The sequence below is a fragment of the Pleurodeles waltl genome, chromosome 4_2 (assembly GCF_031143425.1).
Source record: "Pleurodeles waltl isolate 20211129_DDA chromosome 4_2, aPleWal1.hap1.20221129, whole genome shotgun sequence".
Taxonomy (NCBI): Eukaryota; Metazoa; Chordata; class Amphibia; order Caudata; family Salamandridae; genus Pleurodeles; species Pleurodeles waltl.
This window is the reverse complement of record NC_090443.1, coordinates 436,260,565-436,277,233: the sequence shown is the minus strand read 5'-3', so window position 1 is coordinate 436,277,233 and position 16,669 is coordinate 436,260,565.

Below are 16,669 nucleotides of genomic sequence, written 5' to 3'. Positions count from 1 at the left end.
ACCCCTCAACGCAGACATCCTTGCACAATGGTGCAAGGATGCCTGTGTTGGTGCTAGGCAACTTAATTTAGTGCCAGCGCAGGGGACAACACAGGGGTGCATTGTATTCTATTAAATATGGTGTATCCCTACATTGTGAATATGACAGAGCGTGGTGCTGCGATTTGTGGCACAGTGCTGCGCTCCGTCATTATCCGTTACTAGTGAGCTTGACCCATGTGTGATGCACAATGCTACACATAAGTACAACCACAACCTTGGGCCAGTGATATGTCACTGAGCCTCCAGTGGCAGATACATGATGTCCCATGTCAAAAGCCAATACAATCAAATATTGATTTTACACTATCTCATTGCAGAGGATGATGGCTTACCTTCTGCCAACCTGCCTGTCCTGGATTTTGCAGATGACATGGATGACCAGCTGCCAACCATCAATGAACAGACTCTCCAGGATGTCCTAGAATCACTCCGTACACCACCTCCAGTCACAGGGAAGACACACAGGGGGTCATTCTGACCCTGGCGGCCGGTGACCGCCAGGGTCACCGACCACGGGAGCACCGCCAACAGGCTGGCGGTGCTCCCAAGGGCATTCTGACCGCGGCAGTCAGAAAGGGTAAACCGGCGTTCTCCCGCCGGTTTACCGCTGCCCGATTGAATCCTCCATGGCGGCGGAGCGCGCTCCGCCGCCATGGGGATTCAGACACCCCCTACCGCCATCCTGTTCGTGCCGCGGGGCCCCTGGGGGCCCCTGCAGTGCCCATGCCAATGGCATGGGCACTGCAGGGGCCCCCGTAAGAGGGCCCCACAAAGTATTTCAGTGTCTGCTTTGCAGACACTGAAATACGCGACGGGTGCAACTGCACCCGTCGCACCCCTGCAACTACGCCGGGTCAATTCTGAGCCGGCGTCCACGTTGCAGGGGCATTTCCGCTGGGCCGGCGGGCGCTCTTTTGGAGAGCGCCCGCCGGCCCAGCGGAAATGTTTGAATGGCCGCCGCGGTCTTTTGACCGCGGTGCGGTCATTTGTCGGCGGGACCTTGGCGGACGGCCTCTGCCGTCCGCCAAGGTCTGAATCAGGCCCACAGTGTTGCAGGGTTTCCACATGAACCACCTAGCTACCAACACACACCACCAGCCAGTACTCACACAGCCCTGGACTCCGAGAACCCAGAGATCAGATTTCAGTGGACAGTGGTAGGAGTCCAGCAGGAGTTTGCCAAGCAGGGGAGGATGGGGATGAAGACCATAGCAGGCAGCCTTGAGGGAGTGCGGACATGCCTCAGTTCAAATAAGGACAACTTAGCTGCAATCAGAGGCACCCACTTCCCGCTACATGGACTCCAGCAGTCTCTGGCCGACATAGCTGCTGTCATGAAGCAGAGGCTACAACAAATGCCCTCCCTAACTGACAGCAGGATAACAGACAACAAACTGAGGACTATGCAGAATACCCTGGAGCCCATACAGCAGGAAGTAGCTTCCCTCAGGAAAAACATAGCTGCCTACCACTGTGATGTTGCTGCAGTGTTGAAAAATCAGCAGTTCCTCCTTGCTGCAGTGATGCCTTATATGTTCCCACAAATGGCAGCTGCCAGGACCTTTGACTCCACATTTCTATCCCTGAAGTGTGTATGACCCCCTCTACCTCTACAACAGCATCAGCTATGGCACAGAAGGCACCACACACATCAGAAGATGAAGATGTGGAAGGAATAACATTCACAAGGAAAAGCACCCAGTAGTAACAGTCTGTGCCACATGGATAGTTTCTCCCTAGTTCTGGGCTTAAGATCATGCCAGTGTTGTGACAGTAGGAAATATGCCCTCTTCACCTAACCACTGTTGAATTGTGTGCTAGGTGCTATTATTGTCTCTTTCATACCAATTGGCAATTTTTTAACTCCTCACTAATGCACACTACTCCTAACCATGTCTCATGACATGTCCCTGGACTCCGATAGTGCTACATATGGCTAACGTTCACTCATGGGGTCAGTGAAATGGATATTGTATAGAAATCACAATTACAATTGCACCTGTAAATAAAGCACCTTGTAGACATGTAGCATTTCTATGTTTACTGTAATCCATCTACTCAGCTAAAAGATAGCTTTGTGTCAATCCATGTCAATGTGTACAGAAAATCGGTACATGAGTGTATGACTGTCAGACACAAAGCCACACACTAGGATCCTAACATGAGAAAGTTGAGTGATGGTGTTGTCGGCTACAACCAAATTACTGAGAATATTATATGAATTAGAACCGATATCCTTTGAAGTAGACATACGGCATGTTTGGCTCTGAACAAATTCAATGGTAATTTACCGAGATAGGAGTACCAGTACAATTTATTTGTGTGGTATAGGCAAAGCTAACCTTATCAGTGATGGCCACCTGTCAGTGTTGCAGGATACAGTTCCAAATTTGCCTGTTATCGGATGTACCACACTTGCCCACAATTAAATTGCAGGACCCCACCAATGACAGGTGAAGTACCATATTTACCTGTCCAAGATAAAGTATACATGCACATTGTGATTGGCTTGAACACTGGATGGCAAATATATGCACTAGTAGATGGTATGTAGCAGCCATTCTGACGGCTCCTATGCCTACTCCACACTAACCTAATACTACCCATCAAAAACCTAATCTAAAACTATGTAAAACAGTAAAAGGGAGGGGAATGAACTGGGAGGTTGTAAAACACAATAAGTTAATTTCCTGCTTTTCTACATTTTCTTCTTGATGTATTGCAACATACTCCGGTTCTCAGCAATTTCCTCCTCCATTTTTTTATGTCTGGCTACAATCTTGCCCATGTCCCATCTCATGTCTTGTTCAAACTGACTAGAAACAACTGCAGCAGGTGGCTGAACTGGTGCCGGGGTTATGGCTGGTGCAGCTGATGTGGAGGGCCTTAATCCAGCTGTGGCCCCCTGCACCGCTGATTATTTTGCTCCAGTGTCCTTGTGTGGCTGTGGATGCTGTGGAGGTCCACCATGTGCAAGCGCACGCCATTCCTCTGATGCCTTCTCACTGCGGAACCTCCTTCCCATTCGGTGGTATCCTGTCTCAACCTCCATTATGTGGCGGTACCGTTTGGCTCTCTTGTGGAAAGCGTGCCTCTGGTCTTGTGTCATATCCGAATGTGAAATATGAAAAGAAGCAAGCATCAGTTTCAATATTGTGTGGAGGTTGTACAGACATATTATGTACACTGCAACCGCAGATAATAGTCCACCACACATGCCTCAACAATGACTTACTCCTCATCTGACTATTTCCTGCCAGTCATCAACAGTATCATGCACATGTCACTGGGATGATGGCAATCCATTGTGAACCAACAGGGCCCAGAGCTTATTGGAAAAAAAATTCCATGATCAACATTTGTGTCATCAAACGTGTGAGGATCACATTCCCCAACAAGTCTGGATTTCCTGTTCCCTGTGTATGAAATCCATCACCTCAACACCCCTGGTGAAACATCAAGGCTTGCCCAGTCATCATAGATGCAAGGTGAGAGTCATATGATAGGGGGTCTGGTAACTTCCCACCGGCTATACTAAGGTTTAGTAAATGATCATTCATGTGTCCTGGTGTAAGACCTGGCCTGAGCATACGTTACAAGTGGGCACGCCATTGCCCATGATGTGCCCACATGTACAACTGATGTAATGTTCCCAGAAAGTTTGGCCAACGCCTGAGGTGCACATAAAAGTTGTCCATATATTAAAGAACTTCCCCCTGTGCTATGTTGTGCTACATGTGTTAAACGGCACACGCATGGTGGCTGGATGGGTGCCCTTAGGCCCACAGTTAGTTTGGAAATGCACTGGGTGCAGCAGTATCCTGATACATTGTACACTATTTGCACATGCACGTCTGACATCATCAAAGTACCAGGTACGCACACAGCATTCACATCATATGAATATGTGATGTGACCTACATCACTCACAAATATCATGGTGGCAGGACCATGTTGTGAAAACTGCTGAGATCTGGCATGGGAAAAATCATGGACTTTTCCCACAACCGTCTGGAGCTGAGTTGTCTACTAATTGTGTACACTACTGAATTTTGTGCAGTACAATATGGCTCTTTGCAGTACTACAGACTCATTATATCTAGAGGGTACTGAGGCACCTGTGGTGCATGTGTCTCTTACATAAGCCCCCTAGAGACCTCTGGAAACATAACTCACATCTGTACAGTCTTGTTGGTAAGTGTAAGCTATGTATGGCACACAGTGCTGGCAATGGTGCAGTGACAAAGTGGTTGTCAACAGGCATGCTATGTACATAAACAGCTGCCCCAAGACCTATTCTCATTGATGGTAGACATCAATGAATAAGTGGCCAGCCATTACAATTCCTATTAAACACAATTCCATGCCAGCACACGTTGCCCCTTGAGCTACAAGCAAGCCATTCTCATTGCTCAACATTCCAACAGACATGATGTCACCGTCTATTCTCCAATTATATCATATAATTGGTCAGGCAAAACCACCTTTCATTGGATTCCACACTTCTGACGGACTCATAACAAACCCTAAATTAGCACACATGACACACAAGATGACACTTACTGGCTGCATCGGGGTCTTCAAATCAGGCCACCTCACCTACGGTGTAGGATGCAGGTCCACATGCAAGACATGAATGGAAAACATTGCTTAGGGTAATTTGTACATATCAGTTCATGAACGACATTGTTCACTGTCAAGTTGTTAGGCTGAGTGAGCAAGTCATCCTAGTGGTAGATCAGAGCAACATCTATTGTTAGAAATGGGGTCTTTGGTTGGCAGTCAGTTTACCCCCTGTCCAAGCAAGGACCCTCACTCTCATCAGGGTAAAGAAGAATTACCCTCAGTTAACCCCCGCTTACCACCTTGGTAGCTTGGCACAAGCAGGTAGGTTTAACTTCAGAGATGTAGGTGTAAAGTATTTGTACCAACACACACAGTAACTTAGTGAAAACACTATGAAATGACACAACACAGGTTTAGAAAAATAGAAAATATTTACCTAAACAAAACAAGACCAAAACGACAAAAATCCAACATACACAAGTCAAGTTATTAATTAAAAAGCAAAAAGAGTCTTAAATCCTTGAGAAGACAGTAAAAACACTGTTAGCAATGAAAAGTATCTGGGTAGCCTCAAAAACACACACGTGCAAGAGTGCGTCGAAAAAGGTAAGCGGTGTGTCGATTTCTTACCCGTAAGCGAGTCCGTGCGGCGTTTCTCCAGTCGGGTTGGCATGCAATGTTTTTCCTCCTCCCAGGGAAGCGATATGTCGATCTGGGCAGCACTTGGGTCCGGGCAGGCGTTGCGTCATTTTTCCGCACCCAGCAAGGTTTGCATCAAAAATCATGCCGCACGGTATCGGCAAAACCGCGCAATGTGGGTTGCGACGTTATCAGCCTCAGTCAGCGGGTGTTGCGTGTCGTTCTTCCAGCTACGCGCATCGATTTTCCAGCTGCGATGCCGGTGGAGCATCGATATCTGCTGCAAAGCCAGCAGCGCGTCGTTTTTCTGCCGCGTCTCGGAAGCTGTGTCGATATTTTCCCCGCACCGCGGTCTGTTCGTGGATTTTCAGTTTTGGTCTGCCAGCTTCACCTTCCAAGGCCCCAGGAACTGGGTAGAGCAAGCTCAGGACAAGCCCTTGGATATTTCTTTACAAGCAAGAAGGCACACAAAGTCCAGTCTTTGCCCCCTGGCACAGGCAGAAGCAGCAACTGCAGGATAGCTCCACAAAGCCCAGTCACAGGCAGGGCAGCACTTCTCCTCAGCTCTTCAGCTCTTCTCCAGGCAGAGGTCCTCTTGATGTCCAGAAGTGATCTAAAGTCTGTGGTTTTGGGTGTTCTTCTTATACCCATGTTTGCCTTTAAAGTAGGCTTACTTTAAAAGAAAGTCTCTCTTGTTTGTGAAATCCTGCCTTGCCCAGGCCAGGCCCCAGTCACACACCAGGGGGTTGAAGACTGCATTGTGTGAGGGCAGGCACAGCCCTTTCAGGTGTAAGTGACCACTCCTCCCCTCCCTCCTAGCACAGATGGCTCATCTGGATGTGCAGGCTACACCCCAGCTCCCTGTGTGTCACTGTCAAGAGAGAGGTGCAAACAGCCCAACTGTCTAACTGACCCAGATAGGGAATCCACAAACAGGCAGAGTCACAGAATGGTTTAAGCAAGAAAATGCCCACTTTCTAAAAGTGGCATTTTCAAACACACAATCTCAACACCAACTTTACTAAAAGATGTATTTTTAAATTGTGAGCTCAGAGACCCCAAACTCCATATGTCTATCTGCTCCCAAAGGGAATCTACGCTTTAATCATTTTTAAAGGTAGCCCCCATGTTAACCTATGAGAGAGATAGGCCTTGCAACAGGCAAAACTGAATTTGGCAGTATTTTACTGTCAGGACATATAACACACTTTAGTATATGTCCTACCTTAAACATACACTGCACCCTGCCCATGGGGCTACCTAGGGCTTACCTTAGGGATGTCTTACATGTAAGAAAAGGGACAGTTAAGGCCTTGCAAGTGGGTACACTTGCCAAGTCGAATTGGCAGTTTAAAACTGCACACACAGACACTGCAGTGGCAGGCCTGAGCCATGTTTACAGAGCTACTAATGTGGGTGGCACAACCAGTGCTGCTGGCCCACTAGTAGCATTTGAATTACAGGCCCTGGGCACCTCTAGTGCAGTGCACTAGGGACTTACCAGTAAATCAAATATGCCAATCATGGAAAGCCAATTACATACACATTTTATACAGGAGCACTTGCACTTTAGCACTGGGTAGCAGTGGTAAAGCACCCAGAGTAACAAAACAGCAAAAACAGAGTCCAGCACACACCAACAACTTGGGAAACAGGCAAAAAGTTAGGGGAGACCACGCCAAGGATGAAAAGTCTAGTATCTATGATCAGTAAATCACACATAGTCTCAGATAACGTAGACTCATGCACCTACAAACCATCACTGTCCCTGAAACTCCTGTGGTGCTTCTCACTGCACCATTTATACATGTCATTGTCATGCAGGTGTTTGTTAGCTCTACACCTCAATGACCATATGGGGCTGCTTGACACTGTATACTGCATCTGAGGGGCATGCAATAGTTGTAGCAGTGGCTGTGACACCCATAGCATTTGAGCCTGCCCGAGATGTTGTAGACATCTAACTCACTGAAACTGTAATTGTGATTGTATTTATAGAGCACTTTCTACCCCTAACGAGGTGTTGAAGGGCTTTTCGGCGAGTAGCACGCTACTCTGGAACCCAAGAGGAATTAGTGGTGGATTAGTATACGGAAATAGGAGTACAGTATTAGTATTATTAGGAGATAATTTGAGCAGAGGATATGTGAGTTTGCTAGTTGGATTGACAAGAGTATTGGAGGAATAGAGGAGGGGTGAATCCAGAAGTGTTAATTGAGAGTTTATAGTAATAGGATAAGGCTTGGGATGAGTAAAGGAGAGATGGAGAAGGGAAGAGTCTGTGGAAAGGGGTTGGGGAGGTCATTGTAGCAGGAGGGGTTTTGGATGAGTCAAAGGTGAGATAGATGAGGGAGAATTTAGTAGGGTTGTATAGGCGATCATGATAATAAACTAAGGTTTGGTGTGAGCTAGATGAGGTAGAGGAGGGAAGAGCTTAGGCAGGGTTATTTTGGAGATCAAAGTATTAGAATGGGTTTAGGATGAGTCAGAGTGGGGATGGAAGATAGATTGATAGAGGCATAGGGTGATGGGGAGACAGAGTAAAGCTTACGAAAGAATGAAATGTATTTTTTTAAATTTATTTATTATTTTATTTATGTATATAGACATAAATATATATTTGTTTTTAATTTAAAAATCAATTTAATTTAATTATTTATATTTTGAATTATATTTATAGATTTAATTTCATTTATTTGTATTTGTTTTTTCTCTGTTACAGTAGGACTAGAGCAGGGGTTCCCAATCTGTGCACCACAACTCCCCAGTACACCGTCAAAACTAGCCAGGGGTGCCGCACACAGTTTGGGAACCACTGGACTTTATTTTTCTTGTCTTTTTTGTGACTGTCTCAGAATATGCTCAAACTAACAGGGAAATAAATTGAAGTGCTGCCTGCAGTCTCCATTGAGGAGACTAAGGCCCATATTTATACTTTTTGACGCAAAACTGCGCCGGTGCAGTTTTGCGTCAAAAATATTACCGCCGGCTAACGCCATTTTGGTGCGCCATGCGGGCGTCATATTTATACTTTGACGAACGGCAGTGCAAACAACAGGTGGGAGTCATTATTTTTGACGCACACCGTGGCGTCAAGTCGTAAAGGAAAACTACGTTAATGCGGAGGAAATGACTGTGGGTCGATTTACGACACCGCAAACCGGATATGCGCCGTTTTTTTTATGCAATAGCATAAAAAAAAAACGCAAACACTGCCAGTTCACCAGAGGAGAGCCAAAATGGATCCCAGATGCCACTACAGACCCCAGGAAGATGACAGCAGACCAGGAACCAGCCAGGAGGACCCACACAAGAACCAGGACACTTTTAAGAAGAAAAGAAAGTGTTGCTTCAGTGCAGAGGAGCAGGAAATCCTGGTTAAAGAGGTGACGGAACACCAGCACCAACTGTTTGTCACCTCAAAGTTGCCAATCAGTAGGAGAGAGGCTATATGGCAACAAATTGTCGACAAGATTAACAGTGTGGCTGAAGTACGCAGAACAGTCATCGAGTGCAAGAAACGCTGGCATCACTGCACGCGCAGGACCAAGGAAAAGATGGCCAGGAACAGGAAGGCAGCACTGCAGACTGGAGGTGGAAGTCCAGCACACCAGGAGGCCCTGGACCACATGGAGGAGATGGTCGCAGCCGTCATCCCTGAGGAGATCGTCACAGGGATTCAAGGACAGGACAGCGCAGACTACCATGAGACAACGCACATGCAGGGTAAGTTGCATGGGGAATTGAAATGCACTAATGTCAACTGCAACCGGGGGAGGGAAATACCTACTACACATTGCATGTAAGTCATCATATACATGGGGTGGCATGGGTAAAGGGGCACGGCATGGGGGCCTGGCCTGCACAAACATAAGCTGGGGCACACTATTACACTACACCAACAACAGTCCCATGGGGGCATGCTGTCATGCCAACGATGGAGCAAAGGGAGAGCCACGCCAGGAGGGAAGGCCACTACGTCAAACTGACATCCTGGCACTCGTCAGCCAACATACCTCCTACATTAACTAGGGCCCTATTAGCAATCCTCTAGCCAAACCGACAACTGCAATGTAACTGCAACAACAGTTGCCACTACCACCTCTGATCTGTGTGCAGCTCAAGTAGCCAATGGCAGTAACCTCCCCATGGAACATACATACCTAAATTAGGGGGTGAGGATGACATCTGCAACAATCTCCTGAAACAAGACAAAGGCCCCAGTACACTCAAATGTCAATGCCCATAGTTGTCACAAACATCAGACAATGTAAACAACAATAGGAGCGACACAGCACTAAGGACACACCCATGCTGCATATGTCAGGGTCCATCCTGTGCCTGGGCAACAAGGCAAGATCACAAATGTCATACTGCTCAGACAACAGCATTGAGGAGGGGACACATGTAACTGGTCACTGAAATACACCTGCACAGTCAGAGGAGGAAATAGGACACTGATACGACTATCAGGGCAATCCAATGTAACACACATTACCCAACATCAGCAGGACACATTAACAATGTCAACATCCATATCACATCATAACATTGCCATGCATAGGATATGCAACATGTCAATTACATTTAAGTCGATGTGAACGATCAGGGATTGGGGCAGGTCCTGATAGTTAAGTGTGCTGCCAGGGCCATCAGAACACCCACAGCCAGTGAAAGGTCTCACCATGAGAATGGATATACACAGAGGGTCGAGTAGGACAAAAAGGTGGCAATTCTCTATTTGGCATAAAGCAACACCTAGAGGCAATGAGGCTGACAAGTCTGATAACTCAATAACATACATGTAACACACAGGTGGGCCATAGGCCTGAAACAATGCCCATCTGAAGGACTGCAGATATTAATACAAAACAAGATCACAAAGTGAATTCATCAAAAGGCAGGCACGTCACGTCAAAATTGTCACAACACAGACACACTAATTGTACCCTGTTTCATTGCAGAGGAAGATGGATCTCCTGCCGATATGCCTGTCCCAGATTTCCCTGATGACATGGATGACAAGCCGATAAACATTCCCCAGGAGACCATCCAAAAGGTCTTTGAAACCCACCAGACCCCACCTTCAGTCACAAGGAGGAGCACAGAACGATCAGCCATCGCAGAGGAACCACCCACCACCCCAATTGTAAGACCTGCCAGCTCCAATACAGCTGAGGACTCAGACGACACTGGCACCAGCTTTGCGAGAACTGTAGTTGGAGTACAGCGGGAGCTGGCCAAGGAGTTGCGGGTGGGGATGCAAAATATGGCAGCCAGCCTTGAGGGGGTGCGTTCGTGCATGATGTCATCTGCAGATCAGGCAGCAGCTATGCAAGCCCTAACATCTATCTTGCAGGAACTGCAGAAAACCCAGAAGGAAATCAGCACAGCTGTAATACAGTTGACCCAACACCTACAACAGCAATCCTGTCAACGCGTGCACGAATGCAACATTGAACCCCTCAGGGCCGACCTGGCTGCCTACCATCGTGATGTGGCTGCTATTCTCAAGAACCAGCAGATCCTCCTTGCTGCAGTACTGCCCTTAAGACCTTCACAGGGAGCAGCGACCGGGATGTCTGACTCCACGTCTTCTAACACTGAGGTGTGTGTTGCCCCTTCACAACCAACAACAACAAGGACAAAGCAGGCAACACACACATCAGAAGAAGAAGATATGGAACAGATCACATTCACAAGGAAAATGACCCGAAAGCACTAGTCCCTGCCACATGGCTGACATTTACCAAGGTCCAGCGCTTTGTAACTTGCCAGTCTTGCAACAACTGTACTCAAGCACTGTTCTGCAAACCACTGTATATCTTGTCACCCAGCCCAGTGATTGTCTCTCTCCTACTCATTGCCAAATCCTGTCCCTCTGCACTGTCTGAAACAGCAACCCCAGCATGACAAAAGCATTTTGGTAAACCCTTGTGTTGGATCCCAATTTAAAATGTCACTATAATGGACTCACAGTCATGGACAATGTACATATAGCACTACAGCACTTTTCAATAAATAGCACTTACACCACAAATCTGTCTCTGGGTAATGTGACATATCAACTGCGCAGTAGATAATTGGAATGTCCTTACTGTCAAATAACATAGCTTCTCAATACAACTGTCCAGATATTATGGAGTTAGAGAAATCTGCACAGTGACCATAATTGCATCATACTCTGCCCATCCTGAGGGAATAATCTGATGAAGTGAGAAACCATAGACCACCATGCTGTGTTGGACAGAAGAATGCTTCCTCAGGGGATAACTAAGTCATCAAATAGTGCCCGCTAAATGTTGTCAACATGCAAAAATAACACAATAAACATGCCACACTAATCTAAGTAAACACTAAAAAAACTGCACAAATGAAGGTGTCTTAGTTAACGTACAAATAGGTAATCATGCTGAACTGTGTCACAAATGATGTATGAGGGTCATGAAGACAAGATTACAAGATTGCCAATGAGAACTCATCTTATAAGGGTGTGCATGTTCATCACACTGCAGTCAGACCTAAAACTGTTTCCCCAATATCAAGTCTGGAAGCACTGTTAGTGACTTTGAAAACACACTTATCAACAGAAACACATTGTCATCCATATTAACTGTGATTGGTGGTTGCAACAAAGGGTAGACACTTTGCAAGGTAGCTCTGGGTTAGCTGCCAATCGTACAGCTCCATTGGGATTTGTTTGTAGCATAGGACACAGATGTTATAGTACAAAAGAGATGTACACGGAATCCAAACCCACGATCAAGTACCATTCAACACATACTATTAAGGGGTAACCAAATATTTATTAAAAGCTAACCATAGATGAGGAAACTGAGGGAAAAATCTTACCTACCCTAATCTACCCTGACTACTCATTACCCACAACTGTCCCTAACTAACCTAAGCTACACTTACTTATCACATGTAACAAAATGTTCTAAACATCTACCCCTCCACCCCCTTATGAGACGGGACACATTGAGGACAACACATACTAACCTAAACACATACTATACTATCATATACAAATATATATTTTTTTGGTAAATTGTTTTTTTATGTTTTTTTTTTGGGGGGGGGGTTATTTTATTTTATCACACAAGAACCCCAACATAGCTAAACACATGTAATGAGTAAAAAAAGAAACAAGCAGGACCCCCTAACCCCCACCCACTAACACTAACTAAACTAACAGCCTATACTAACCTAACACTAAGCCCCCTAAGCCCACTAAGTATAAGAACAAGGAAAGAGGAGGGATGGGAGGGTATCATGTCCATCTAATCAACTGTCTAGAGGTTGGCCCTCCGGAGGGTCCTCTTGATATCCTTCACCTGCCGTTTAATGTGCCGCACGTCCCGGCTCAGGTGGCTCACCTTGCGCAGCACTTTGTCCATCTTGTTTTCAAGTTGATTGAAGGCGGCAGGGTCAACAGCTGGAGCAGTGGCAGTCTGGGTACCGGTGGAGGAGGTCTGTGTGGGCTGTCCTGCACCGGTGGCAATGCTGGGGCCAGGAAGTCCAGCAGATGTAGATGCAACAAAGGCAGCTGTGGGTGGGGCCACCTGGCTCTCATTGGTGGTTGTTTCTGTGTTGGCTGTGGTGGGCACAGTAGGCCCACCCTGTGGGAAGGCTCGCCATGCCCCGGAGGCACGTTCATGGCAATATCGCCGGGCCATCCTCCGGAACCCCGACTCCACCAGCAGGATGTGCTGGTATCACATGGCCCGGCGTTGAAATTCATGGACCTGGTCTGGAGTCATGTTAGCTGCTGTGAAGACAAATGCAGATATGCCGCATTAGTAACTGCATTGTGTGAAACAGCACAGCAAGTTAATCAGACAATACATCTACTGTACTTCTAACAGCTCATATCACGATACAGAGCATCGAATGTCCCTGAGGAAGTACATGGCAGGCCAGACAACAAAGGTCACATCACACAAAGCACATTCATAACCCACAAGATGGGTAACAACTGGCCTTGACTTGCAATCTGAGTTCTGACAGTTATCAGCTAAGAATCATGCTGCATAGCTGGGCTACAAATGTCAGTTTACGGAAAGCAAAACCAAAGCCACATGGTCTGCAAGTTGTAACTGGAATTTCCAGTATGGTACCAAGTGCCAAACCTGAGTGTGTATACTAGTATGCAACCAAAACGTCACTTCTTCACAGGTATGTGTAACATACTGGTAGCATCAATACTAGGTACCCCATTCACAAACCCATGGCCGTGTTTGAGGGGGGGCGGTGGATATACAACTATAATTTGCCAACAACATGTACACCGAGGAGTGTATAGGCTAATCCACACATGTTTGTCTCTACAGACACACCACAGGTAAGGTCTATCTACATTTTGGAGTCAGCAAACCCTAGAGCACTCATAGGGTCAGACATGTCAGGAAATGCAGAACTTAGTACACAACATATACTTCCAGTGAGGCCTGACTTACATCAGACACAGAGGCGGTCATTCTGACCGCGGCGGTCGGCGGTCGCCGCCCGCCAAGCGGTTCCCGCCGAAAGACCGCTCCGCGGTCAAAAGACCGCGGCGGCCATTCTGGCTTTCCCGCGGGGCCGGCGGGCGACCGCCAGAAGACCGCCGGCCGGCCCAGTGGGAAAGCCCCTACAACAATGAAGCCGGCTCGGAATGGAGCCGGCGGAGTTGCAGGGGTGCGACGGGTGCAGTGGCACCCGTCGCGATTTTCACTGTCTGCAAAGCAGACAGTGAAAATCTTTGTGGGGCCCTGTTAGGGGGCCCCACGGCACCCGTTCCCGCCATCCTGGTTCTGGCGGTGGACACCGCCAGAAACAGGCTGGCGGGAAGGCGGTCGGAATCCCCATGGCGGTGCTGCAAGCAGCGCCGCCATGGTGGATACCCTGGGCCAGCGGGAAACCGGCGGGAAACCGCCGGCTCCCCTTTTCTGACCGCAGCTTTACCGCCGCGGTCAGAATCGCCCAGGAAGCACAGCCAGCCTGTTGGCGGTGCTTCCGCCGCCCTCCGCCATGGCGGTCATGGACCGCCAGGGTCAGAATGACCCCCAGAGTTGCTAGAACACCCATGAGCATGAATTGCATGCACACCTAGGCCATTACACTCAGGTTCCACAGACTTGATGCACTACATGTGGAAGTACATGATGCTAGGAGGCTCTACCTACTGTTTCAAAATTACGTAAATAAATAGTGAAGCAGATGTCTATTGGGAAGCTATTAGCTCCACCAATCTTAGAGAATGTGGGTCTGACAGGCTGACTAAATAGGGGCTGACTTCCATTACGACTCTTGGCGATACAAGTGTCAGACACATGACTATCCCCTGTACTCACAGTGGGGCCTACAGGGATGTCCTACAATCCCTACATGATACCATTGGATACGCATGGGCTAACTCCAAACATGTGAAAACTGCAGTCCCACTCATGGAACAAGTGAAAAACTTGACCCCAGCATCACATCTTGGTATGCGTCCAACTCACACGAGTCCATAACCAGCAAACACAACACATAACAGACATATCAACACTTACTGTAGTGGTCGGGGTCCTCAAATGTCGCCATCTCTCCCACAGTGTAGGGCGCCGGTCCACCTGTAAGGTATGGAAGGAAGAAATGTGCTCAAAATCTGTGCACAGTGCAACATTTTCAGTATCATTTACAATGTGTAGGCTGAATAAGTAAATGGCAGCCATTCAGACATGATGGTACTGCATCTGATATTTCACGGCCAAATTGTACATAGCATGGGTCTCCTGTGACAGTTACACACATATCTGCACACATAAGTTGGCCCTAACTATCATGTGGTTGCAAACTTGCCCCATAATTGGTGAGCACGAAGAAATATGGAGTGTAATCGTCTCATCATGTGCATCCAAGAGAAACATCCAACGCCTGGTTACTTGAGGACTTCATTACCAGTCAAACATGTCTTGTGGCCATGACACATTTATTGCACATAGGCCCAATGTACAGAGGGAGGGGCAGGGACTCATGTAAGCCATCCTGTTGTTACAGTATAGTCAATTGATGCGGCCCAGCTATGGTGATTTGCACCAACCATGGAGATGCAAAGCCATGTGCATACACTTGGTCTGCCATCCATATTTGTGACTCAACCAATTCCAACAAACATCTTACGATGTTAGCTGAGGGTACCTTACACCTTTACACGATGTATTCAAATCATGAACTGACATTTATCCTAAAATATTAAGAAACACAATAATCCCACACATTCATAGTACTTCTGTGAACGCTTTCCTTCCACACTCACCAGACTCACATGAGACCAATGTTTGAGCCACTTTGCTATTATAAATTGTTGTGAAGGCAGCACTCATTTTCAGCATCATGTAGTGATTCTAAAGTCAGTCTAGCAATTGTGTCAACATAGTTGGCCTAAATGTTGGTACATCTGTACTTCTCTGTCAATAGTACCCTATATAGACATGATTGGCTCATATTTTGTTAGCTGTGCTGACAGAAAGGCCGCACCAATTTCCTTCATGGTAAAGTTACCTGTAAGTTTGCTGAGCACGTGCTACCTGACACCTAGCAATGGTGATCCTTGCCATAGTGCATCAATGATCCCCTCATATGTCCCCAAAATTACACACAGTCATCAAGTTAGGTGGCAGACATTGCACTAATCCACTGATGTCACAACAGAGCATTCATTTTTGCACAATAACAATAGTCGTACTCACCAACAGTGCCACCAATCATGATTCCCAGGTGGTCCAATAGATCCTGCTCCCTGGTGATGAGGTCAGCCCACCGGTGCTTCAGCTGGTGGTCACTCCTCTGGCTGGCATACACATGCTGCAGGTGATGCAGCACCTTTCCCCACCGGATTCTGCGCGCCTCTGTCGGGTAGCCCTGTATGACCCTGCCCCCTGCCTGGATCATGAGCGGCAAGAAATGTGTAACCAGCCAGATGAAGCCCCCAACTCCCCTTCCCCCATCCTGCCAAGACGTGGCCTACCAGACATACTTATAGAAGAAGATAAGGAATAGGGGTAAAAGAAAAAGAAAGGGGAATGGGTGAAAGTAGGGGTAAAAAGACAGTAAAAAAGTAAACCTAAACACTAAAAGAGCCCAGCTATCCCCAAATTAACACTACCCACAACAGACTCCCACAAACAAGAAATACACAAGGTAAATGGACAAATGTAGACAAAAAACAGTACTACAGTATACACAAACAAAATTTATTTCACAAAAGGACTTTACAGATAGCACACAGGACAAATACAGCACAAAATCTCTGGACAACACTGTCAACACAACCACACAGTCTAGAAGGATCATAGACTGCAAAGTGAAAGTGAAAGTACACCCACTGTACATGATCTGTAAACAGGATATCCTATTACATCACTTCCTGAATAAAAAGTCCCGCCTTTTTCTCGTT